At 30.7% G+C, this 26,220-nt stretch overlaps 1 long non-coding RNA gene and 1 pseudogene across 2 annotated transcripts in view; both read left to right on the top strand.

Annotated features, from left to right (window-relative positions):
* LOC143234945 (apoptosis inhibitor 5-like) overlaps positions 1 to 25,601 on the top strand; it is a 33,463-nt pseudogene extending 7,862 nt beyond the window's left edge. Inside the window, exons 3-9 of the transcript XR_013018870.1 lie at positions 3,353 to 3,518; positions 6,178 to 6,329; positions 8,296 to 8,436; positions 14,518 to 14,585; positions 20,519 to 20,633; positions 22,527 to 22,721; positions 25,402 to 25,601. The product of XR_013018870.1 is annotated as an apoptosis inhibitor 5-like (transcript). The remainder of the gene's footprint in view (positions 1 to 3,352; positions 3,519 to 6,177; positions 6,330 to 8,295; positions 8,437 to 14,517; positions 14,586 to 20,518; positions 20,634 to 22,526; positions 22,722 to 25,401) is intronic.
* LOC143234687 (uncharacterized) lies at positions 9,493 to 12,120 on the top strand. Its single transcript, XR_013018760.1, has 2 exons — positions 9,493 to 9,732; positions 9,944 to 12,120. It is a non-coding gene; the product is annotated as an uncharacterized LOC143234687 (long non-coding RNA).
* Positions 25,602 to 26,220: the final 619 nt, after the last annotated feature.

Here is a 26,220-nt window from a genome sequence, read left to right as displayed (position 1 = left end):
AGTCAGAGTTGTTTGTGCTGCATTTGCACAGGAAGCTTTATCATTCTACCTACATACTTGTATACTTAACAGGTTCTTTGTAATTATGATAAGACACTGGCAGCCATTAAAAGTAATCCTTTTTTTCATTTCATCTGACCACTGTTTCTCACCTTTATGACTGATGGAATCCTGATTGTTTGTCATGTCTAGTGAGGGGCTTGATGTATTATGTTTCTATTGCTAACATCTTTTAAGGTGTTAACTTTTTTATTCATTGGAACCCTTCAATTTCTCAAAATTTATTTGTTGCTTTGTCAGGGTGGGTACAAAAAGTGATACATATTGTTTATTCTGGGCTCTCTTTGGAGATGAGGTACTTCTACAAGTTGCATCTTATCAGGTGCCACACTTCTGTGTCTGGTGGCTTGGTTGAATGCTCACTGGTGGATATTGTGTGGGCTGGTATGTGGATGTCCTGTGTTACGTTTAGTCACATTATTTGCATGTTCTAGCAATATCTTCTTCTGAGAGTTCTTAACTAACCTATGTAGCTACCTTAACCACATCCATTAGATGATAAGGAGATTTGAGTATCTTTATTACTAATATTGTTGTCTGTTTATTTTCTGTGGTCCCTTAACTCTTTTTTTTCACAGGATCTCATTCTTTGGCAAGTGCTGCCCAGGCAGGTGTGCTTTTAACAGACCAATTTTACACTAGTGACCATTAACTCAGTATACTTTATCTAGGTTGCAACAGGCTCTGTAGAAAGGAGGTATTTCATAAGATCACCTAGAGGCAGACTGGGTGGTATTACTGTACTGTGCTGGATTGACACTCGTGAACTATTATGAGAAAAGCATAAGAGGATCCTGCCTGTCCCTGCCAATTATTATATTGAATAAATACAATGCTAGTAATGGAAAAAAAAAAAAAACAAAAACAAAAAAAATGCCACTCTATCAATGTGGAATTTTAGTTTTTGTGTAAGGAGCAGTACATTTGTACATTTTGGAAGATAACATTTCTCAAATTAAAAATGTAGTTCCAATAATACTTACCTCCTGTTCCATTTTCCTGCTCTTTTCCCCCATTAAGAGACCGTATTAGAGAGTGAATGAGGTGTTTATATACAATACCAGGATATAGAGCTCATTGAAGTAGGTGAAGAGTGTCATGAGACAGATTGCCAAGAGCATATATGTGGGGAATAAAAACCAGAGTATTCAGACCAAATCTGAGATGAGCAAAAGAAGGAAACTCCAGTAGTTGAGTAATAGCTGTAGTGTGAGTAGAGGTATCATTGAAAATACATTTTGATTTAAGAAAATGTTAACATTGATAATGAGTTTTACATTTTAAATGTGTGAAACTCATACCAAATTATGGTTCCAAGTTAAAAGAATATCATCTGTAAGTGTAAACCATAATGTTGCTCCTAAACTTAAATAGCTTTTGTGTGATTGTAATAAATCAGACAAACCAGTTGTATTTATTTGTGTATACATGTATATTCTTGAATGAAATTCAACACACTTTCATAATCTTAGAACACACATTGATCTGTATTATAAGACTATTCCAAACTTACCCCTAAGATTTCACCATGGTTATTTTAGTATACAGGTTTAACTGTACTAGTCACCCTACATTGGCATTCTAGGGTTAAAATATTAAAAAGCCCTAAACCCTTATTCATATATCAGCTAGTTAAAGTAAGCTGTGATAATTATTTCTACTAATAAACAAAGAAGTTTGGTAAGTAGTTTGAAAGCTAGTGTAATGGCTTGAAGGTATATTAAAGATAACTTATGATTTAAACATTGGCTCACTTGTTAAATATATTTTCAAGGCATGATAGTTCAGTGACCTAAAGCTTACATTTTATGTTACTGTGCTCAGCTAATGTTTATTTAGAACACCAAAGTTTCAATTGTAGAACCAGTAAAGATGTGAAAAGAAAATTACCAGTATATTTTTTTTTTTTATGTACTATTGGTACTTGGTTATTTTTCAAGTTGTTTTTGACAAGTTTATGTGTTGCCATTACAGCTGAAGTGTCTCAGGTTTTATCTAAGCTCAGTGCAGTCAACATCTATTTTTCAATTAGATAAGCATAAAATGTAGGTGCTTATGAAGAAAAAGCATGGAATTGAAATTAAAAATGAAATCATCATTGTTATTGTTTCATTTGTATCTTATACATACATAGTGGACCATGGTGTCTGTCCCCATTTACATGGCTGCTTACCATGCTGTGTTTGGAAAGCAGCATATGCAGGCATAGCTCAAAACTTTTTAAATGATGGAAGAACAGATATGAATAAAATTGATACCAAATTTTATTTTGCCAGCAAGATATTCTGCACTAAATTGTTAGAAATTAACCATACTCTCATTCACATTTCAAAATGTGACTCAGAAAAAAAATGTAGATTTACTTTATGTTATTATTGAATGTTTCTTGGCATGACTGAATTGTTCATAACAGTTACTGTTCATGGTGGGCAATGTAAGTAGGTCAGAACTGTAGCTCAAGTGTAACACAATCTTTTTTTTAAAGTCCATGAAATAATTTAAATTGATCATTAATTTAAACACTTCCCATCACAGGGGATAGGTACTTTTGCTTCTTAGTATCTAATAGATTATTTAAAATATGCATCATAAGAAAAATGAGAGACTTGTGGTTTATCCCAGTCTTAATGGATTTTCTTTACTATATATGTTCTTCACACGTTATATATATGTAGGTGCTGTGTTTGGAGCATTTTCTCCTTTTATCTATTAAATGTATATTTCTTTAGTTGTTTGCTTTTGGCCTGATGCAACCAAGTAAAACTTTGGGAACATGGATGTTGACATATTTGTTTAAAAGTATAAGATATTGACTTTTGTTTTCTTCATTGTTTTTGCAGCCAAACATTTTTAAACAATGCAAATTTGAATCTTATTCTTTGTTATAAAATTTAATTTATAACATTGAGTAATGTATTTAACATTTTTCTTGTTCTTTGATATATATTTGTTATCATCAGTCTAACACCTTTTATTCTCCTTAACTTAAAATATAAGCTTTTTGGAGGATATTTATAAGGAAGTTTTTGTTACAGTTTTGTATTGTATACTTTTCAGCAGTAAGATGAAATAATTGGGGATTACATAATGAAGGTTATGAATAAATGTATTTCTTTATTGTTACTTCCCAAGTTACATTTGTAAAAGTTATAGTAGTTCCAAGTGAATGTTTTGAAATGTGGATATTATTTATAGCCTTAAAATAGAAAGTCACTATATATTCATTTTATGGTACAAATTCATGAAATATTCTTGTAAATAATAGAGCCATGAAATATTTGTTTTGTAACAGATAAGAAAACAAGCCATAAAGGAGTTACCCAGTTTTTGTAAAGAGAACAAAGAATTTGTTCCGAAAATTGCTGATGTATTAGCCCAGCTTTTGCAGACAGATGAATCAAGTGAACTAATAGTAGTTCATGCAGCATTGATGACTGTTTTCAGAATTAGTGCAAAAGGTAACAATGCAAATGCTTGCCTCAAAAAACTTTATTTATGTTAACCAAATTGTAATCCACTCTTTCATTTCTTACATTATCTTGACCTTTTTTTTTAAGTGTGATAATTCATGTTTCTTCACAAGGGCAAATAACATCATGAAGTGTTTTTTTTTTAAATTGTCTTTTTTCAGATCATATGCCCACAAATAAAACAAATTTTGTTTTGTTATATATTTTATTAATATTTTTTTAAAGTAATAAGAGAAATCCAAACTGTTAACCCTAATTTGAGTTTTACCTCCCCTCTCCAATTATGATGTTTATCTGGTCAGTAGAAAAATTTTAACTTTCCATCTGCATAAACGAAACCTGTCAACACATGAAACAAAACTGCAAATTTATATTCTTTGTGTATGTTTGTTCTTTATTTCTACTCAAATAGTTGGAGAACATTGAAATTTTAAAGTTGTGTTGCCAATAACTAAAATTGAACTTGCTGCATTTTATTTTCTTCTTTGTAATCAGTTTGTCATACAGCTTCCTTTCGGGATAGTAAATTTTTAAACCTAAATTACAGTGCCATGCCAGAAGTATTTCCTGATGGAAACCTGCCTTCAGGCAATCTAAATATATCATGGTTTTATATGTTTTTTTTATACTACATACAGTTTATTTATATATATGTCAATTTATTTTTTTCCTCTGTGTTTATTTTATAAAAGGATTATAAGTGTTACTTTTAAAGGTAAGATGTAATGAGAAATGATAACTATCTATATTAATTTTAGTGAGATACAAGACACTTTATTACAAAATTTTGGTAGAGGATTTTTCAGCTATCATTTGTCAAGAGATTGATTGTTATGAGTCAACCTTCTCTTAACAGTATTCAGTTTCCTCCTGATTTATCATAATGAGGAGGATTTTAATAATTCCTTTTGTCTCCACCTAACTGTGCTGTGCCTTCCCAACTCTCTCCTGTTGAATCTGCTAGGCCTAACGCAGTCTTTTTGGATATGATTTCCCAGGTGCATTTCATTTTAATAATTTCAAAGATTTCTTATAAGTCTGTTTCTTCCCTATTATATGATACCTCATTTTTGTTCCTTCCTTGTTGCATGATACCCCATTTTCAGAGTACCTTGTTTTCCCTCTTTCTTTTGACATCAGGATACATCCTGAACACTTTTTCATTTGAGAGTTAATGCTAGCATGTCTTGATCTTTATGGGTTTCTGAACATTATGCTTTGACTTATCCTCAGGCAAATCAACCCTTGAATCCCAGCAGTTGGAATTGCTTTTACCATTGTGGTGGGCTAACCCTGAAAATAGTACCCATTGCTCCAATACCTAGTTTTCCTGCCTTCATCTTACCCTTATAGCTCTCCTATGGTACTTGGTCACCATAACCTCCTTTTTGAGTCATTCCACTGATTTCCTGAAGGGGTTTTGGGGTGTGATTGTCCTACTCAACCATGTCCTTTAATGTTTTTTTGTTGTTTTTTTCTGGTAGGATCTTCTTGAAGGGATTCTGTCTTGTCATAGGTTTCTTTATCTAGCACTGGAATTGATGGATAGCTCCTATTCTCCATCAGTCTGTTTTTGGGAACATTTCTGAGTTTTTGAAACCATGTAGAACCTGTGAGATAACATTCTTCCTTTATGTCTTTGGTTGCTTGTTTGTGTCATTCTGTTCACATGCCCTCTCCTATAAACATTTCTGTTTGGGGGTGACTTCTGTGTTCTGTACATGCTCTTCACTCTTACATTGCCTGCATAACCTCCTTTGGTGGTTCTTGTTCCTGCCTTTTCATTCTCTGACAACATTCCTCTGTAGATAACCTTTCTTCTTCTACCTTTACAAATTAGGTTCATCGACTATTTAGATTGATATAATTTTCTCAGAATTGTTTCAAATGTCACCTGTAATGGATTTACTGTAATACATTTATTTTAATATCTATGTTTGTTTCTGTTTAATGCATGTGATGTACATTTTTTGGATGTGTATTGCATAAGTCTTGCTTGTTCTCTAAATTTGGAGGAGATTCTCAAGAGTAAGAATCAATGTTATGTGTATTATAAAAACACTAGTGTATCTTTGAATATTTTTTAACTTTCCAGAATATCACCTTATTAGTATCTAAACTGATGCACTGAGAGACAGTTGATTATTGCTTGGTCGTTACAGTCAGTTCACTGAGCCTCGAGAGCTATAACTGTGGTTAACAGTTATTAATCTGAAAACTACATAATATTACCAGGAACATTTATAGATTTTGAATATTACAAATCATCTAACTTCAGTGAATTAACATCAGGTGTTAGTATTTCTAAGAGGATATTAAGTATCTTTGTTGGTAATATCATCTTCTAAATGGTATGAGGCCAGCTAAAGCAAAGTATAACTATATCAACTAGGAATTAATCTGTTTGTTGTGGACCTGAACCGTCTATAAAATATTTAAGTACTAAATTAGGATTAAAATTTTCGGCTATTTAAGATTTGAATACCTAATGTACATAATATAATAAATCTCAAAAACTCGTCCTAGATAAATTACAATATGTAACACATCACATATAGTCCAGCACCTTACAAAATGTTTTAATTTTATTACAGTAATAAGTACTTTGTTTGTGCTTTAATTTCATCTTCATGTTCTTTGTTATTAGATACATTAGGTGGACTGTTTTCTCAAATACTTAATGGGGAGGAAATTGTCCGAGAAAGAGCCATTCGTTTCTTAAACAACAAAATCAAGGCTTTACCATCAGATGTTATGACCAAAGAACTAGAAGAGTACATATTTCAAGAGTCTAAAAAGGTAAAATTTTATTCAATGGTAAATGCATAACTATCCAAAGAAGGAGAAAATATTCTCATAAATACATCTAGTATTATTTTTTTAGTTTTAGGTTAAAATAAAGTTTGCTTTCAGTAAAAAAGCAATGTTATCATTGATACCTAAAAAGTCACACAGTGGTTTTAGAATATTTTCTCAAGTTTAAAGTAAAGAGTGTGTGGTGTTACATACTTCAGAATGTTAAAAGTATATAGTGTTATAACTCTAATGTAGAAGGCTAGCATAATTTCTGTAAAATTGTAGCTAATGTTAGTATTCATTGACAGTGTAATTGTATATTAAATCATGAGAGAAAATTACACTTATGATTAGCAAATCTCAGATACTTAGAAATATGGTATAGTCAAATGAAGTATGAAATGTATATAAGAAACAGTAGTAGTAGGTATTACAGGAAACTTGTGCACTATTTAAAAAGGGTTTGTTATCGGTTCTGTTTAATTTTGGCATGTATTTGTTTGTACTTGACCATAATTCTTTTGTTAAAGTAAATCCTCTTTTTTTTTTTGTGAAGCATTTTGTAATGCTTGACCATATTTGATTGTCTGTTTTTAGCTTAAATTAACATGTTTAAGTATTATGATCTAAAATTCTAAGCATTATAGCAGTGAGCAATTGTCAAAAAATGTTAAACCAGAACATTTAACTTGCAACTGTTATGGTTTTGCCTAGATACCTTACGCAAGTTTCTGATGGTACGAATAAATGAGGAGTCACGCTAAATTTGAAAATACTGGTCACTAGTAAATAGTGATTGGGTGTTAAAAACTGAATTTTTCTTCAGAAGAAATGCAACTTTTTTTACTGTGGCCTAAAAATTAAATATTTCTTAAATGCACTGGCATTCCCTTACAAACTTCAAACGTTTTTAGAAATACCAAGTACAAGGGCTGTTCAAAAAATACTCGGACTGTTTGAATTGCGCTCCAGTTGGTTCCAGGGGAATCCGCTTGGTGTCGCTAGGTTTGCACAGATCAGCTGATTACAACGCCATTTCCCGATTGCAGATATCTTCATTTGTGTATTAGTTACGCGGTTTTAAGTGAAGTGCAATTTTTTCGTTTAGCGGATTTCAGAATGAATGACCTGAAGGAGTAACGACTTGCTGTGAAATTTTGTGTTAAACTTGGAAAATCTGCGACTGAAACTTTTGCTATGCTTAACATGGCTTACGGTGATGTTGCTATGAAGCGTACAGCATGTTTCAAGTGGCATGAACGTTTTAAGGATGGTCAACAGTCCATTGAAGATTATGAGCGTCCTGGATGCCCTTCCACGTCAACTGACGACCCACATGTCGACAAAATCAACACCCTGGTGTGGGCAAATCGATGTCTGACTGTCAGGGAGCTTGCCGAAGAGTGTGGGTTATCAGTTGGATCTTGTTATGAGAGTTTGACTGTTAGAATACACATGAAAGGTAATTCTGATATATGCAGAATGCTAAAGGCACAGCACATGAAAGACGATAATGCTGTGCATTTAATGCTGTAATTGAGAACAGTAATCAGATGTATTTATTTTGACAGTTTGTTCTCAAACATATGTCAATAGAACCAGAATTTGATTTTGCAACCTATAGCTGAATCATATTGCATATTATTACGATTAGCCTGAATATTCTTAGAAATATTCTTGTCATATGCTGTAATTGTATGTAAGTGTGGAACTGACAAGTTTTTATAAAATATTTTAAATTGTGTGCATGTTTTATTTTAAAATAATTAAATGAAACTTTGTAAAAAAAAAAAAGTGAGAGAGACACCTTATGATGTTGGTATATGGATGCTGTGTAATGAAGGCTATCCATAATGGCCTTTTATATTTTAAAGTGGAATTCATGTTAGTCTTAAGAACATTAAACTTTAAAATAATTTTGTTGAAATAATATATGGTTACAAACCTGTTTTGTGTGTGGTTCCTTCAGGTAATGCAAGATGTAACAGGGGAAGAATTTGTTACTTTAATGAACCTTTTATCTGGTCTTAAAATCTCTAAGACTATACCTGGCCAGCAAGCATTGGTAGATATGGCTGTTGATATGTTAGACATTGACAAAGAATTTGAGGTAAGATGCTGTAAGTTAACTGTTTTGCTACATGCTTGGCTAAATTCCATTTAAGAACTGACCCCAAATGACCTTTAAGGTTTTGATACTGTAACTACTAAAATTGTCTGTGTATCTTTACAAAATTCTGCAAGCTTTCAGTAAGAGTTAGGGAATCATATGTAAATTTAAGAGTAATTTTTAATGAAATATCTTCACTGAAAAGTTTTCTATGAATATATAGAGTCCAGTTGGAATCCAGCTTTAAGTGCAGAGTTTTTTCATTTTAAGATTAAAAAGACATTTTTATGTCTGCAAAATATCAAATTTTATTTTATGTAATCTCTAAAACTTCATAAATAAACATTTTTTCTCAGTGAAACTTCATATTTTTATCTACCCTAACTATATATCATCAAAAAAATTAAAATTTAAATTACCCCTTTTATTCTCTTTAGAATTACTACAGATCATAACATGAAGCTACATTTATTTATCATAAATAGCTTTATTCTTGTAATAGCCATCTGTTTATTACTCTTTGAACCATGTCTAATTGATATATTCATCAAAAATGTGGAGCTCATATTACCCTATGAACTTACATAATGCACTGGGTGGCTGACTCATGAGTTGTTCACAAGCATACTTTATGAAAATTTATTATTATTATTATTATTATTATCTATTTTACCTAATTTAAATTAAAAGCTTCTATTTTTTACATTTTAGCTACTTTTATAATAATAAGAATAGCACTCTGTAACAAAAGTTTTTCTTGTTCCTGGGCAGAAAATGTTATTTCCCCAATTTCTTATGTCTAAAGTAAATGAAAAAAACATCTATTTTTCTCTTCAAACTTTGCTTTTGTGATATGAGTAATGAAATTTTCAAATTTACCCATTTTCCAGAACATTCCAGGTAGATTTCAGTGCTGAGTAGGTGATAGAGAATTTTCTCAAACTTGCAGGAATTTTCAAGAACATTTTAGAATTTTCTAGAACTTTTCTTAGTAATATATATATATATATATAAAAATTGGGACTCACTACTTCAGTTTGGTTCTAGCTGCCTAAGTGAACACATAGACATATCTGATTTTATCAGAGATGGCATCAAGAAGCTGCAAGTATTCTCCAGATGCATTCTGCTATGTATGTGGCCAATTTATCAAGACAAGAGCGAAAAAGTACTTTATGACAGCATCTGCTAAAATGTGTGAAGCATACAAGGCATATTTTGGCATGCTTGTCGGAGATCAAGACATACCCTGGGCACCTTATTTTACCTGCGAGCACTGCAAAACACCTGTAGAAGGTAAGAGGGACAATTTTTGCTTGCTTGAATAGTAAGCTTTTATGTTATACAAATTTTAAACCTTTTAAAATTTAAATATATTTTTTTTTAATTTCCATTTGTATAGAAAAAGTATCACATATAAAATATTTTGCATGAACCTCTAACACATTAGTTGAGGATGAAATAAATTTATTCTTCATAATAACAATTTTATTTTGCTCTTTTGCAGGTTCGTACAGAGGGGAAAAGAGAGCCACGAAGTTAGCTATTCCACTCAAGAATTTGGTGTGAACCCACCGACCACTCAAGCAATTGCTACTTCTGCATGATGGACCCTTCAAAACGTTGGGCTGGCAAGAATGCATCTGCTATCATGTATCCGGACCTTCCATCATCCATTGCCCCAGTGCCACACTGCCCTGAGCTCCCTGTAGCCACTCTGCCAGAGAAAAAACAGCCATCTTCAGAAGAGAGCAGCAAATGAGAAGAGGAGGTATATGTCGAAGATCCAGATTACAATTTCAGAGGTGCAGCTGATGAGAGAAACCCATACTACCCCAACCAAAGAGACCTCAATAACTTATCAGAGATTTTGGTCTAACAAAGTTGAATGCTGAGCTTTTGACATCTAGGCTCAAGGAGTGGGATTTATTAGATGAAAGTGTGTAAGTCGCAAGTCAGAGGAAACATCACTGACATTAGTGATGTCGAGAAACCCACTTGTAGAGAAATTTATATGCAAAATGGCTCGTTTGGGTTGAGAAAATATTTTACATAGAAGAGCGAACAACATTTCGACCTTGTTGTTCGCTCTTCTATGTAAAATATTTTCTCAACCCAAACGAGCCGTTTTTGCATATAAATCACTGACATTTTTCAAGCTTCTTCATCCATCAAGATGGGATCTGCTTCTGCCACAATGTGTCTAGTCTGTGCAAGGCAATTGGAATTAACTTTAACCTGAACAAGTGGCACCTCTTCATTGATGGCTCATCCAGAAGCCTCAAAGCTGTGCTGCGCCATAATAGGAATATGTATCTGTCTCTTTCTCTGGCTCGTTTGGTGCACCTCAAAGAGCAAGGCGAACACTTCCACTAAGGTATACTGGACTTTGAAAGCTGCTACCAAGGAGTGTATAACGAAAACATGATGGGAGACTATATTTAGGGGTTGATACGTGAAAGTGATTTACATTACAGTCGCAAATAACGATAAACTACTCACTTCTAAACATTTGTGTTTATTTTTGTATATCTTTAGCACAAATACATGTAAATATTGATTCATATGCTGTTTTATTCAGACCTTATGTAAATGAAAATGTGCAAATTTGCCCATTTTTGAATAGAAAATAGGTTAATTTTTAAATTTCATTATTTAGGTCACAAAAGCAAAGTTTGAAGGGAATAATGGCCAGTTTATGTACGTTTACAACATATGCAATTAAGAAATAACACATACTATCCAGGAACAAAATTTGTGTTACATAGTGTAATAAACAAAAACAAGTATTATACAGAGTATTTATCTAGGTCTTATTTTATTTTTCCGTCGAGTGTCAATGAAACTTAACCTTACTTTTTTATTCTAATATTAATGCTCTAAATAATTTTTATTTAGTTAAACAATGCACCAAATAACATACTAAAAACATGGCTTTCTAACTGTGTGATAAGAGACTTTAATAATTCAGTTAAACTCATTAATGTGTTTCCCTTAGGAATAAAATGTGAAATGGAAGTGATATATATATATATATATATATATAAATAATTCTTTCTGCAGAAAACAATCTAATATAACATGCCATTTGGTAGATTAAATCCTTAGCTGTCTATTTGTTTTAAATAATATAGTATTTAAAGGCAGAAAGAACTATAGTCAATTTCTGATAGATGGGGATGTGACAGATGGGCTTGACAAGAGGAATCTTATCTTCTATTTTATTGCTGTAAATCAAAAAAGATTGAAGGCTATAAAAATTATTTCCTGTGTGAGAGATAGCACCATTAAAATGAGTAATTTTCATTAAATTTCATACTTCTTGGAGAGGTAGTAAATAAATTAGAGAAAAGAGATTACCTGGAAAGCAAATGTCACAATTCAAGTACTAGGAAAATTCAGGATTTATTTTAAATATTGTCTTAAAGTGAACTTGTATAATTTTAAAATTTGGATTATTAGACACATTTTCTTGACAAAGTTTTGCAGGACAGGAAAGTAATTTGGTAAAATTTCAAATATACAGTACTGTGCAAAAATGTTAGGACAAAGTCAAAAATTAGATTTCAAGTTACTTTAACAGTGGAAGGTAAATTGTAAATGAAACATTAAAATTTCATTGATGTTCACATTTTATACAGGAGAAAGTCATTGGAAGTGCTTGAGTTCAGCCAACAGTTAATATTTTGCATGTTTTTCCTTTGTTTTAATAATTGCAGACTGTTTTTACCCATTGTTGTAACATATCTAGACAAAGTGTCTTTTGGGATTTTACTCTAAATGACTTTAATACACTCTCTTAAAGATTTTTTTGGAAATAACTTAGGAAAAGTTAAGTTTATGCTTTATCAAATTCCAGATCTGCTTCATTGGGTTGAGATAAGGGCTATTTGCGGGTCATTTCATCATTTAGATGACTCCAGCAGCTTCTTTCTTAGCTGAGTAATTTCTGCATAGGTTGGATGAGTGTTTGGGGTCATTATTATCTTCTTGGTAGTAGAATATTTTGTTAATAATATCAAAGTCACTGGATATACTATGATGGATAAGTATCTGATGGTTCTTCCACTGATTCATTATTACATCTCTTTGTTGTCTCAGCAGAAAAACACCCCCAAGCCATCACATTCCTTTTCACATCATGTTAGTTACTATGCATTGAGGTAAGTATATTTCACCTTTCTTCTGCCGGTTATACAACCTACACTTTGAACTAGATATTTCAAACTTGGACTCGTTCATCCATAACACCCTTTTCCAATCATCAACAGTCCAGTTTTTGTACTTCTTAGCAAATTTCAATCTCTTGACAATATTTGGAGATTGAAGTATAGTTTTTTTAACTGCTACATGGCCAGATATTCCATTCTGGTTGAGTATTCTTGATACTGCAGATCTGGACACTTTTTTGTCATTTAGTGCATGGTTGTTTATTTTATGCTTGAGATCAGTGGTAGTTTTCCATCTGTCCTGAAGGCTGCATAGAGAGGGATACTTAATATCAGTATCATTGAGTTTAGGTGTTCTATTTGTTCCTTTCCTACTTTCAAACTTACCTGTTTCAGTCTCACAATCTAGGGTGTACATGACAGTGTTTGAGGAGCATTTCAAATTTACAGAAATTTGTCAGAGAGTCCAACCAGCATCCTTTAAAATTTTTATGCGAATTTTCTGCTCTACTGACAATTCTCTATGCCTTTTGGGTCATAGCATGAGAACAAAACTTAATATATAAACACTTTGAAGTGCAGTTGAACGGATTTCTTCTATCAATACTGGTACCATATGCTTCTTTCTATATAGTTAGAAAACTGCATTTGGTACCATGACAGTTATTTCAGCACCTGCATTTGGTCAGTACGTTCATGAAACAGAATGCTTATGATGTGCCTTTAGGACAAGTGTATGAAAATTCTAAAGAATGATAAGTATATACTCACCCATTCAGTTGTCAAGATGGATCAGTGAAGCATTACCATAGCATAATGTTGAAATTTACATTTTGTAACTACTTGGAAGAATTAAACCCATGAAATGGAAAAAAATGGCAAAATATTCTCTATTGTCTTAAAACTTTTGCATCGTACTGTAACTGAGAAAAACTTTGTGACATGTACAAAAAAAAAACTATATACTGGAAGTGTTAAAAGAGTCAAAATAATTTTAAATTTGGAAAAATAACAAAGGAAATAAGTTAACTGGTAGTTACACAAAAATGTTAATAATTATCTAGAGAAGAAGAGTGATTGCTTGAAGAAGTCCTTTGGTTTAAAATTAATTATCTGTATCAGAGCTATGAAAAACAGATTTCTCTCAGGGGAACAGTTCTGTATCAGTATTTTTTAGAATACTGTTTCTGTTGAAGTATTAAGTTCAAGTACTATCTTATGAGTTTTAAAAAAAATCTGAATTTTGTATTTTATTGATAAAAATTGTTATAAAAAATATTTTAAGGAAAAAGGACCTGTTGTATTTTACTTTGACAGTATACTTGAGAAGTACTAAGTAGTGAGTTAGGAATAATGTCTGCAGTTTCACCAATTTTACTCTTAATTGACCTATACTGTGGGAAAGAATGTTTTTCCCTGTTTTGATGTTTATTGAATGAATATACAAAGGTAATTAAGCAAATTGGCCATCTGTGTCTGTTTCTAATCTATAAATAATACAGACTGCAAATGAATTTGATATTGTATGAAACATTTGATAAAGTCTAAACTAATTTTGATTTGAAATGTATCTTGAACAAGTGGTATTGGTACTAACACTTTTATTAATAAAGCAGAGAATGTTTTGATCTTCCTAGGTCATCTTCAGTCTTTATAAGATGCATTTTTATCTTCATGTGGGTATCTCATCATCAAAAATAGCATTGATTAGGTTGCAGTTTGTGAGTGTAATTTGTAAAGTTTTAATGAATTTGTATGTGCACGCACATGTTCTGCATTTATTTCACATGTAAATTTTACTCAAATTTAGAATAAATATCTAAAATATTCTCATGCTTGCAGTATACAATGTTTGACTTCTTTTCACCATAAAACTATACAGAATACAGTGATTGTTTTTTGTTTTTTTCAGCACACAGATTCTGATAGTGTTGTGAGGGTCATGCAATGTATCAGACAAGCTATGCCATTTTTTTTAATGTAAGTTTACTATTTTGTATTATTCTTGCTTCGCAAAAATGACTCAAGAAATTTTTGCCTATTTCTAAATTCACTTTAAAGTGTTTTGAGATGTAGATTTTGTGTTGTTTTATTTTGTAAATGTATCAAATGATGAATAAAGTCACCTAAAATTCATTAAAAACAATTGAAGTAAAAACAAATAAATTTTGAAAGAATTAGAGTATTTGTAGTTTTTAAATACTGACAGAACAAATTGATTAGTTTTTGTGGGTTTTATTAAAAACAATTACAAAAATAATTGAAGATCTAAAACTATTAAATTAATTACAGTTTAATAAATGTATTTTGCATTCCACATTTACTTATTTATGTAATGTAAGGTTTGTTTTCCAAACATCAAATTCTAAATGAATGCTTTTTAAAAGAATGGTAATAAGTAATAAACATATTTATAAAAAAGGCAATGTAGATGTCTGTGAAAGCTCTGTATGCAAGATGTCCTTTTTGTCCATTGAAAACTAACAGTAGAGAACCCTTTTATCACTCATTTGAAAGACATAAAGCTGAAATAAGTGAAAAAAATTTGATTTAAACCACATCTTTGCATAGAATGATAAGGTAGCTAGTTATATTTCATATAAAACTTAAACAAGAACGTGTTAAACCATAACTCAAACTAAATTTAAGTCTTCTTAAAATATAAGTATGTAATATTTGCAACATTTTTAATAATTTTAAAATTTTCTATTCTATATTCTAATTTAGTGAAATTTATTAATTCTTAGCAAAATGAAAAGGGGTAGGCTATATATATTTAGTATGTAGTAAAGTGAAATAAGTAGTATTTCTACTATAACTATGTTTCCAAAAGAAACATACTTATAACAAAAACCATATATAAAAGGCCTTGTCACAGATATTCAAACTCTTAACTTGTTGAGCAGTTGTTGGATTTGCTAAGATGATTTAGTGTTTTATTATATTTAGATATTTTTTATGTTTTTGTTTTTTGTTGTTGTTTTTGGTAGTGTATATATTTTCTTTCCTGATTTTGTGCTTGTTTAAGAGTTAGTAAACATTGATTGGGAACTTTTAAATACAGTCATTTACAGGCTTGTCAGCATGACAGAAGAATTTATAAATGTATTCATACAGTTTTTACTTTTCCTTGAAATCAATTCATCTTAAGACAGCTGATTTTTCTCCCACTGTTTCAGATTTAATGTATCCCTACCTTGGGCAGTAGTAGCCTCCTAGGTATCCTTCACTCTTTCAGGTTTAGTCTATCTCTGGCTTGAGAAAAAGCAGACTTCTAAGAATCCTTTACTCTTTCAATATTTAAGGTATCCCTGCCTGGGGAAACAGTGGCCTACTAGCAATTTTTTATTGTTTCAGGTTTAATGTACCATAACCTGGGGCAAAAGTAGTCCCCTAGGAATCCTTAGTCTTTCAAGTTTAATGTATTCTGCCTGGGGCAACAGTAGAATCACAGAGAATGTAAGCATATGCTTCAGTCAGGATGAAGAGGAAAGTTACTGACTTAGCAATGCTGATCAGTTTCACACTTTGAACTATGTACATCCATCTGCAGAAAAACATGTGCTGCATAGTTATTGTTGGAATGATATAATCAGTGTAAAATATGCTCAAGACGTGTTTGCCAGGAATCTAAAATCTTAAAATTGGTAATTGAATATAGAGTATGGGCATTTTAAAATTTTTTCCTCGTTTCATCTTTAGTATAAAACTTTTGCCCTAAGTTTTTTATTGATAATTGTCTAAAATTATTTAATAAGAAGAGAGAGAAATACAAAGCCAAATAGCAACAGTATTATAAAATGTGTCATAAACCAAACCACCATGCATAAAATAGTGAAATATTTGTCTTTTAAAAGAAGCACATTAGTTAAAACTGTTAGTTATACAGTGATGTATCTGAGTCAGGATATTTTGGGGACATTTTGGGTTACGATACTATATGTTTAGGGAATATCTTCTACTTATAAGGAAAAATCAGGGCTATAAATGCAGTATTGTGATAGGTGTTAGTAATATTTTGTTTCTTTATGTTCTGAGTAGTTTTTCTTTCAAATCTAAAATAAATAAATTTATTTAAAAGACTGCTTCATTACTTTATTTTTATTTATCATATTCTTCCATGACTATTACACAATGCAGCACTTTTGACAACAAATAAAATTATTCATAACATTTGTTACTTCAACTAATATTTAAACATGGGAACATGTTATCATGCAACAAAAAATTGCAGCCTGAACAGCATATTGAAGTATATAGATTTTATTGATACATAAAGAATCCAATTCTTTGAAATTCATTGTTAGGTGGAGTTGCACTGACAGATTATTTGAAGATAATAGAATGCAATTGTGTTGGAAAAACCATGTGATATGTGACATTTCAATACGTGTAACAATGTGAGAGAGGTCTCAGTAACAGTATGAAAGTGCATCTTTGCTTGGTTGGAATGGTGATCTAGCATGATGTATGTACAGCAGCCAGTTGAATTCTTATATATGTAAAAATGGCTCGTTTGGGTTGAGAAAATATTTTATGTAGAGGAGCAAACAAAGTTTTGACATTCTTCGGTCATCATCAAGTTCACAAAGTTGAATTCTTGTCTTATTGGCAAGTTGAAACAGAAATGTTAGGGCTTGATCACTCTAGTCACCATTTTGTCAAAAACTAATGATAAGCTAATGTAGTGAAAATAAAATCAGTATTACAGCTTTTCTGACAAAAAATGTACAATACAAACTTTGTTATTTTGATTGTGGTTGTTTGTAATGAGCAGTAAATATTTTTTTGACAAGAGTTGAATAACAATGTCATCATGCCATTGGTAACAAGATTTCTGTGATTGATAGGTTATAGAGCACCCAGCTAAATCCAAGCTGTCAAGAATTTCCCTAAGCACAGGGGTTCCCAACCCGGTCAGGGTCGCGACTCTAGGGAGTCGCGAAGCCTTGGCAGGGAAGTCGCATAGCCTTGTTAGAAGTAGCTTGGGATAACATTAATTTTATTTCATCAATTACATTTTCATGTCGTGAGTGCCAAAAGGTTGGGAACCCCTGCCTTAGCAGATGATTGTGCTGGTTCTGTTCCCAGATTATGCATTGAATAAAGATTATAATATAGGTCAACCAGGCAAATTTTAAAATTACCATGTGAAAAAATGACACTTGTAGTTTTTTGTAATTTGCAAAAAGTTTTCCTGTTCTCTTGCCAAAGATCTATAAATACTGCTCTTTGCAGTTTTTGCTCAATTTTAGATGAGCAGTTGCTAATGCGCATTTGCAATTAATGGGTACCAACTATATTTAATAAACATTTTGAATGTACAAAATGATGTGTATTTTAATTTGGTCATTTGAAATTTCATTAGTTAATATATCTTACTACAGGAGTTTCTTTTCAAATGGCAACTAAACCATTAGTTAAAAAAAAAAAAGAGAGAGAGAAACAAGAAAATGTAATACATGTAGGTTGCAGTAACTGCTCATTAAAAACAACAGTGAATCAGAAGGAAACATTAAATTGAAGCAATGTTTATGTTTAGACCTGGTGAGAAAGGGATTTAAAACAAGTAAAATTAAACTGGGGGGGTTCGCGACCTACCGGTTGGGAACCCCTGTGCTTAGGGAAATTCTTGACAGCTTGGATTTAGCTGGGTGCTCTATAACCTATCAATCACAGAAATCTTGTTACCAATGGCATGATGACATTGTTATTCAACTCTTGTCAAAAAAATATTTACTGCTCATTACAAACAACCACAATCAAAATAACAAAGTTTGTATTGTACATTTTTGTCAGAAAAGCTGTAATACTGATTTTATTTTCACTACATTAGCTTATCATTAGTTTTTGACAAAATGGTGACTAGAGTGATCAAGCCCTAACATTTCTGTTTCAACTTGCCAATAAGACTGTGTTCCTTTTGTTCACATGAGGATATTCAACTGCGTAGACCTTAAGACAACTACTTTGTAATGTGAAGGTTGTGTTTATTGATGCCTAAATGTCAGTAGACTTGCTTATCAACATTACTGTTAACATTATGTATTTTTTGTTCAAAACATCTCTCACTTATTTTGCAACATGTCTCACCAAGATGTATAACCAAAACCTTAATTAGATTCACTTATGGATACAAATAAGAAAACACTGGAACATCAGATCTTTTTTTACCCTTTTATTTCATTAATTTCTTTTATTGGTTTCATAACTTCAAAGGTCACTCTTCAGGAAATACAATGGAGCCCCTTTAAGCCGAGGTATTTGGGGTCAACCTGCTTAAGTGGTCCACGGCTTCAACCTTTGTGACTGAAAAGTCGAAGTCGCCAACAGCTCCACTGAGGAGCCTCATACGGCCATTCGCGTGATCATTATATCGGATTATCGAATTAAAAATAATACCGCAGATTAACTTTAATGTATGGAGAGGTGTGATTGGCAACAATGGCGGCCTCCATAAAGCTGACATAGAGAGCGGATAAGGTAGATTAACGGTCGATTTCTATTGTAATATATTTTATTTATTTCCCAAATTAAAGGAAATCCTTTTTAAATATCCCCTTGAAGTTATAAAGCCAGGATTAAATTGTAAGCCGCGTTTTTACATGTTCTTAAATTAGCGGTGAGCTGCGATAATCCTCACTCACATCACTCACAAGACTTGCTACAGCGGCTTAAGCAATTTTGTGGTTTACTGGTCCACGGCTTAATGGCGCTCCACTGTAGTTTTACTCGGAATCTATGACAAACAAATATACAAATATTGCTTTGCAACTAAACATAAATAATGTAAATTAAATATGTATGCTTTCCAAACGTACAAATAAGTACATTACAAATATTCAAAAATAAATAAAACTAATCAGTATACTTTGTTTTTAAATTTAAAATGTTATTTTAATTATTTTTTTTGTTATTATAATAACAAAAAATGTATTCTATATGTTCATACTTTTAGTCAGTCTTTGTAACTGTTTTCACCACAATTTATAGATTTAAAAAGATATATTACATTCTTATAATTGCAATTAAATGAGTTATTAATAAAAAAAACAAAACTTCTTTGTTATTATTTTTGTATTGTTTTGGTAGATTTCATATAACCTAAATTACATAAGCACATTTCTTTCTGTTACAGCTAAAAATACCTACTGTACAAAAAAATTTTTTTAAGGTTTATTCAGTAATCTACAAAAAATTTTAGGATGTTTCTTAATAAAATAATTTTATTATTTTTGAATACATCCTTCAGTTTTCTTTTATCTACTATTTGTTTTAATTGTGTACCAACAAGTGAAATAATCGTGTGTATACTTGGACAATGAGTGCAATAAAAAGTATAATATTCTCTTTGGGTTCACTGATGTCTCTGTTTAAATGTTTTCTATCAAAAAGGTTATTCTTAAAGCTTTTAAAACCTTTTAATCATTCTTTTCTGGTAGTTATATGATTGAGGAGTTCTTAGTTTCGAGCAAAGTATATTGTTTGGGATAAAGATTTGAGGTTTATCATTTATTTAGCTGCAGTTAACTGAAACTTGCAAAAGTTGAATTATTCTTAGAGGAATGTAAATGACAAGAATTTGTTAATACTATCTGTTCAGTAATTTGTAATTATATAAAATATCTTTAAGTAGTTTATTTTATGACTGTTTTATTGCTTGATCAAGTGTTTATTTGACTGCTGAGATTTTATATTGCTAGAATGTTTAACACAGTTGCTACTACACCTTATGTCAGGATTTTGACCCAGTTGAGAATGTTATTTGTTTTGTTTTATTGCTGATTTCTCTTCATGGTTTGTTTTGGCCTTTTCCAAAACACTACATTTATATCTCATTCAATTTCTCAGTTATTTTAATAGCCCAGTCAGCTTCACCTATACACCATTCTTAAATTTGAGTCTACATTCAGCATGATTATCCATATAGAGAGCATAAGGTGTATGATCAACCATGTTAGCATGTTCCAAAGAAAATTTGTAATCATGGAACATTTAATTGGTAAACAGTGTGAGGAAATGGAAAAGGTTAAAGAAAACATCTAGAATATCAGTATTTGATGACTTTAGTTAAGGTACTTAAGAATTGTTGATGCTTGTACAAGGATTAGTTTGCTTTGTTGACTTAGGACGTAAATTTAGACCTAACTTAAACCTTGAAGCTTAACCAGTCTTCTGAACTGTTACTGAAATTTTGGCTGAATAATACCATTAGGATACCTGTCTCAGATTCATTGCAATCTAATAATTACAAGCTTTGTTTTATAGCTATTTTGTTTGGTAATTCAGTCATGATTATAATTCTTTGATAGATTGTTTAGGCAGAGTATTCGTGATGAAACTTTGTAGAATGGATGGCAATTGCCTGTTGTGGAGACATGAGTGTAGAGGGCAACTTTTGAAACATCATCCTCTACATTTGTGTCTCCACAACAGGCAGTTGTTGTCCATTCTACAAAGTTTCATCATAATTATAATTCATTGGTTGTTAATCCTTCAAACAGTGAAGCTTAAACAATATTTTGTATTAAATGTTAAGTAGTTTCCTAACTGTTTTCTTTAATATATATTTTCATTTTTTGAAATAGATGAAACATTCAATCTGAAAGTATTTGTGGACTTGCATGAAATCTGTTTACATATATTACTACTTGAGTTTACTAATATATAACCTAGTATGATGGTATGTGTACCAAATGCCACACTAACCACCTATATTAAACATGACTCCTGAATTGATACACAGTCCTTCCAAAAACTAATCACCATCGTCTTTTGAGAAGAATTTGAAAACATGTGCACACAGTGATTCTATAGATTATTTTTTTTGCTCAAATTTATTTTTACTTCATTATCAAGGATTATGTGGATTATCACTGATTTCTTCAGTTGTAATTTAAAATAGTATGTTAATTTAAGTTGTACACCTTTCTGTGTGTTATTCTATGTTTATGTGCCAGCTTTTGGATAGCCTTTTTTATGTTAAAATAACTTCATGGGTTATCAAGAAATTTTCATTAAATACTTTATATTAAAGTTATTTGCAGAAATGTCATCCTATGGGTGGCTATTTGTGTTGGTAGTTACTAATTCAGTGCCTTTTGGAAAAAAAATTACAAAAGATGAAGTGCTGCATGGGAAACATGTTCATATTGTGTTGATATAAACTGTAGAGTTTCATATATAAAAAGTGTCACCCTTTTGTTGAAAAATAATTTTTTTTAGAAATACATTTTTAGTACCATATTTACAAATTACATCAATAAAGATGTCATCAAACCTATGTACAGTTCTAGTGAAAGTTGTTTTCTTGTTGTAAGGAGAATACTTTTATTTAAACTTGTGTTCTATCATAAAGAAATGGTTGTTGCACATTTCAGTTACTTTTCTAATTGTCTAAATATTGAATACTTGAAGTGGAAAACTTTTTATAGATTTTTGCTTGCGATGCCATTCAATAGATAATGCCACATTGTATTATTTTCATCACATACATAGTTACATATATACAACCCTTTTTACATTATTATGTTTTTAATATGCTTGCCAAAAGAAGCATTCCATAACTTCAGCACATTAGAGTCATCTGATATACTACTAAAAGCAATTTTCATGGGAATTTTTAAAGCATTGTACTGTGTTTTTTAAGAAGTGCAAACAGTAAAAGTACAGCAACATTATTGATGAATTGAAGTTCAAATTAATTAATATTCTTCCTATATAAAGACATACATGGCCAAAATGAAACGTGAATTTTAACTCTTTTTTTTTTTTTTGGTGCAAAACATCTTGAGAAATGTTTAATAAGAGAATGTCATAAAATTTAGTGCTAGTTAAATAAACATAAAAACATGATTTAAAACTGACGATAATTGGTGTACAGTCATAGATTTAGAATTAATCATTTAATTTATATTTTAGCCATATGTTGGCTCAGGTCGGTTCGTTCAGTATGTTTGTAATCAAGTTGTCCCAGTGCTAGGAAACCTTCCCACCATAGAAGAAGGAGTAGACGTTACTTTGGAGTTATTAAAACTGCTAGCAGACATGTCACCTAGTGCTGTAAATATGGAAGAAAACCAGAAGTGTCTTGAAATTGTATTCAACAAACTCTTGGTAATATTTTTATATACTTTTTTTTTTTTGTCACAGTATTATATTGTGTCATATTAGTTTTTGATAAATTAACTGTTAAATTGTAGAGCTATAAAATAGAAAATCAGATCCCTCTTGCCACATCCTCTTTTTGAGGATTTATTAAGAGTTCTCTTTAGCTTTCAATTATATGTAATCTACAACTAATAGAAAGTCAAGGTTTTCATCTAACAAATGATATGTTATGTTCTGACAATAAATACCAGTTTAAAATGTAATGCAGGCTCAGTTCCCATAGGAATCACAATAGCTAGCTTGGATGAATTTGTAAGGGCCACTGTTTTGTAGTTAGAAAGTCAGAAAAATTGTGGTTGTTAGAGGAAATTGTCTGCTTTTTGCATTTTATTATTCTATGTTCTTTGGTGCATTTGTACCATTAGGCTTAAGTTTCACTAACAATTGACAGCAAGAAAAAAAAAGTTTGGATAAGTACTTTATTTCTTATTTATTCTTTATTTATTGTTATAAAAGTAACTAAAATGTAAAAATAGGATTTTTAAAAAAATTAGTTAAGGTTAGATGAGGTAAAATAAGTAATACAAATAATATAATAAAAATATTTATTGAATTACACATGAGAGCAGTTTGTTGTTACTTGTGGGTAATGTAATTTGATAGTTTAATTTTAGCTGTACTTTGAGTGATTTACAACTTATAATGGTGCAGATAATAATGACAGTTCAGAGGACAATTAAACAACAAAATTTAATTATAAATAGATGTTATACTGTTATGAGCTTAAAGCTTAAATGTAGTTTCATGTTACAATTTGATATTGTTCTAGAAAGAAACAAAGTAATTTGGATTTCTTTTAATTTTTTTAGTGGTTATGAGATTTGTCAAATTGACTGATCTAATTTTGAGTTAGGGTAGAGAAAATAACAGATAAATATTGTAAAGTTTCACTGAAAATAAACATTTTAAATATATTTATAAAGTTTTAGGGATTACACAAAAGAAATTTGAAATATTTGAGATGATGAAAAGTATTTTTAATCTTAAAAGAAAACTACTTTGCACATGGAGGCATTCAAAACAAATACTCAGTATATTCATAGGCAAATTTTTATTTCATTAAAACTATTTTGGTAAAAAAAAATATGATTTTTAGCATGTGAAAAACTGCTAAATTTTGTTAAGATATACAAAATTGAAAGAAATATTAAATCTATAAAGACTAAGTGATTATAAAGAGGTTATGCATTATGTCAGATTGACTGAATCTGTGTTGAGAGAATTAAACATAAATGTGTTAAATTGCATGAACACTTTTTCCTGTTCTACAAAGTTTTGGATTTGAAATTTTTATTTCTTAACTCTAAGGATGAAGATGTTAAGTTCATCTCACCAGTGTATTATATTATTACAGTGACAGTAAATAAATTGGATGGAAGTTGTTTGAATTTTTTAATTAGTGTCTAGTTTTCTGAAAAAATTAAAAAAACATAAATTTATTTAAATTTTCAATTGTACAATTTCTAATTTTATTGTAAAATACCATTTTGAAAAAAGGGAAACATTCAACTTCAGACATTTTAATCTGTGATGATGAGAAACCCACTTGTAGAGAAAATTATATATTTAAAATGGTTGGTATGGGTAGAAAGCACTAGTAGAGGAGCAAACTACATTGACCTTCTTCTTCAGTTATCGTGAATCTGATGTTCTTACAAATTTACAATATTTTGACAAGCATATTGTTATAATTAGGTGCCTAAGCTTGTCAAGATATCATACATTTATTAAAAAGTTTCTATCAGATCTATTCAAACTATCTTCAAACTTTATTGTATAAAAATGGGTTCTTCATCATTAGTTGTAACTAAGGATTTGCCTACAAATTTTTAAAGCCTTTACTGAGTCAAAGTAAATGAAAAGTTACTTTCATGCTAAGAATAAAAATATATATTTTCACATTTCAATTGCATTATCATTGAACCTTCTAAATAAATAAGAAGTTTTCAGGACAAAATTATTACTTAAATCTGATCATTTAGTTTAATTGCTTTGCAGCTGCATTTAGACAATCTTAGTTAACACAGTGGAACAACAATATTACCATATATGGTTTAAACAAGTTACAATCATTCCACATTATGTGCTGTTACATTGACTGAGATATTGAATATCATGAGAAATTAGAACAAATATTTTTCCTTTATGTTTTTTATATAAACTTGTACATTTCTAATTTTAGTTACTTTTATAGTGATACAAATATACACATAAACAAATTTAGTATGGACTCTAGTCTGTTGCCTTTAGGGTTTTCTAAGCCTGTTTGTTTTAAGTAAGCTCTGCTTCATCATATGCATTTCTGCTTTTGTTTTGTGTTTTTAACATTTGAACAAGTGTGTTTATTCTAAGTAAACAGAAAAATAGTTTAAATATTAGATAAACTCAAAGAAATTTGATAGTATTTTCCAAGCAAAATTCATTTCCCATAGAATGAAAAAGTTTTAAAGAAGTGCTTCATAAGTAATACTTGACTAGATATTTTATATAATATTAAATACATCAATAACTGCTTTGATCCATGAAGAGTGGGCAAGATATTCTTAACATCTCAAAATAATTTGTTTAAAAATATCAAATACAAGGTCATGTTAGTTTTTTCAGTCAAAACTGTGTTTATTTTCAGGAGTACATGCCTCTACCACCCTCTGACGAGAATGTTGAAAATTCCACTCCATCTGATGAACCGCACTGCAGTTGTCTCATGTTGAATGTTTAATGTACACTTTTCATCAGCTTTGTAAACAAAACCCTGAATTTCTTTCCTCAGAAGAAAGTGCAGAACGTCTTAAGGACTTTAAACTGAGGTAAGCAAAGATATTAATTAGTAATTTTTATTAATACACAGGTGAGTTAAGTTTACATTATAGAATGCAAAATTGAAAGCTCATAGTTATACATTAGGGCAGACTATTTATAAAATTATTTGATCAAGTAAGGATATTAATACTTAACGCATTTGTATGTTCACTGCTTATATATATGAACCTGATATTTTTGTATGTAAATATTATTAGTATGCTGAATATAATTATATCTGTTATTTTATCTTTTGTGGAATGAAATCTTAGTAATTTAGATTTTTGTGTAGTGATATCCTAATTCCGAGAACAGTTTCTTTCATATTTATCTTTCATTGAATGAAATCATAGTGATTAGATTTTTGTATAATGATATCCTAATTCTGAAAACAGTTTTTTTTGTGATGATACCCCAAATATTTTTGTATTGTTACACAGAAAAAATTTGAAGTGTGACAATTACAGTAGTTCGAATTGTATGACTGGTATTTTAGTTGTCGTTTACTTACCACAGGGAACATATGATTTTAATAATGGGTAATATTGAAGCTACTAATTTATTCCTCTGAATTATTCAGCATATAACTTTTATTTTTGCATTTCAGTATGCAAGAACTATGTTTTTCTTGTGATATGGAAGAAAG

This window comes from Tachypleus tridentatus, chromosome 12 (assembly GCF_004210375.1).
Source record: "Tachypleus tridentatus isolate NWPU-2018 chromosome 12, ASM421037v1, whole genome shotgun sequence".
NCBI classification, from domain to species: domain Eukaryota; kingdom Metazoa; phylum Arthropoda; class Merostomata; order Xiphosura; family Limulidae; genus Tachypleus; species Tachypleus tridentatus.
The sequence above is the reverse complement of the archived record's forward strand: the minus strand, read 5'-3'. Positions and strand labels throughout refer to the sequence as shown.